Consider the following 1,892-nt stretch of genomic DNA (forward strand, 5'->3'; position numbering starts at 1 on the left):
CTCGAACGTGAATTACACTGAAACCCCTGAAACCTAAACATTTAAGTCAGGGGTGTCCAAAGTGTGGCTGTGTCATTTCACGATGAAGCGCTAAACTGTGTGCATCAGGAAGTGGCAGCTCGTACTACATGAAGTCAAAGGAGTGGCGACTTCATCGTTAAACTAAATAAAACTAAAGAAAAAATAAATAAAAAAGGAAATAATAATAATAGATGTGTGTACTCATTTTGATCTTATAGTGCCAAATTAAGTAAATATTCTTTCCTCTTTTTTACTACTTGGCTCAGTGACCAGAATTGTACATTTCATATTCCTCTCAGCATAGCTATTCATTGAAAACAAAACAATAATTAAATGTTATGAATACTAATTTTATGTGCAGGTCAAATATAGTGACTTTTTTAATCCAGCAGGTAGCGCCACTATGAAACACTGACATGGTGTCAGTGCGGTGTTGATGCAGCTAGTGAGTGTGCCATACACTCATTGAGGCGTCATTGGCCCAAATGACCAACCCCAAATGGAATTGTTTGCTAGCATCAACGCTAATAATAATTAGTTCGCTAGCTAATAATCTAAACCAGTGAATCTCTGCTAGTCAGGTAAGGCCGACTTACTTTCAGAGTTGGTGCCTTGCGTGGCGCCCTGTCGTAACGTGCGGGGCTTTTCACCAATCAGAAAGAAACCGAGATGGCCATACTCTCTCTGTACACGACTCTGCCACTAGTGGTACACCAAAGAATTACTTCATTAAATATTTAAACACAGTGTTACTGTTCAAACTGTGTGTAATGTTACGGTGGCCCAAAATATTAAATATTTAAAGTTAAAATGCCAATGATTTTCACACAAGGTGTGGCGAAATTATTCCCTGCATTTGACCCATCACCGTTGATCAACCCATGGGAGGTGAGGGGAGCAGTGAGCAGCAGCGGTGGGCGCGCCCGGGTTTCATCTTGGTGATTTAACCCCCATTTCCAACCCTTGATGCTGAGTGCAAATATTATCGTTAAATAAAACCTTTACTTTGTGTTTAATAAATACTTAGGCCTACTACGCTACAGTAGTTTAATGTTGGTCATTATGGTGGTACTTGAAGAGCCAAGTGTTTTCTGTGGTGGTACTTGGTGGAAAAAAAATAACCACCACTGCTGTAGACGACAAATATTGAGGACGTGAACATTTACTATTTGACATGAAATTTTTTTAATAAATACTCTCACTTCTAGTGTCTTACTCTAGAGCAGGGGTAGGGAACCTACGGCTCTCCAACCAGATGTGGCTCTTTTGATGACTACATCTGGCTCTCAGATAAATCTTAGCTGACATTGCTTAATACAATAAGTAATGAATAATTCCGCTGGTAATCACAGTGTTAAAAATAATGTTCAAAGTATAAAACATTCTCATACATTTTAATCCATCAATCCGTCAGTCGCATTAATGGTAAGAAGTATTTGATTTATTATTGGTTAGCTTCAGAATAACATTGTTATTAAAAAGAATAAGAGACTTATTATACTCTAAAAATGTTGGTATTACTTAAAAATGCACACATTTAGTTCTATTCAGTGTTAAAAAATATTATATGGCTCTCACGGAAATACATTTTAAAATATTTGGTTTCATGGCTCTCTCAGCCAAACAGGTTCCCGACCCCTGCCCTAGAGAAAACTATGTAGGCGAGCTTGGATCCTATTTGCAAAAATATCCTTACCACAATTTGAGCCACAGTGTCCTATGTAAAGTCACACAGCTTTGCCAATACTTTACAGTATTTTCAAAGAAAAAAAAACATGGCAGAAATGTTGTGTGTGTAAGTCCACCATAACATGTTGTAGTTACTTTGCCTTCCATGTTTATAAATACTGACGTCTGTGCTTGTCTACCAG

At 37.8% G+C, this 1,892-nt stretch overlaps 1 protein-coding gene across 2 annotated transcripts in view; it reads left to right on the forward strand.

Moving 5' to 3' along the window:
- itgb4 (integrin, beta 4) overlaps window positions 1-1,892 on the forward strand; it is a 68,922-nt gene that overhangs the window by 65,294 nt on the left and 1,736 nt on the right. The window lies entirely within an intron of this gene.

This window comes from Nerophis ophidion, linkage group LG08 (genome assembly GCF_033978795.1).
Source record: "Nerophis ophidion isolate RoL-2023_Sa linkage group LG08, RoL_Noph_v1.0, whole genome shotgun sequence".
NCBI classification, from domain to species: domain Eukaryota; kingdom Metazoa; phylum Chordata; class Actinopteri; order Syngnathiformes; family Syngnathidae; genus Nerophis; species Nerophis ophidion.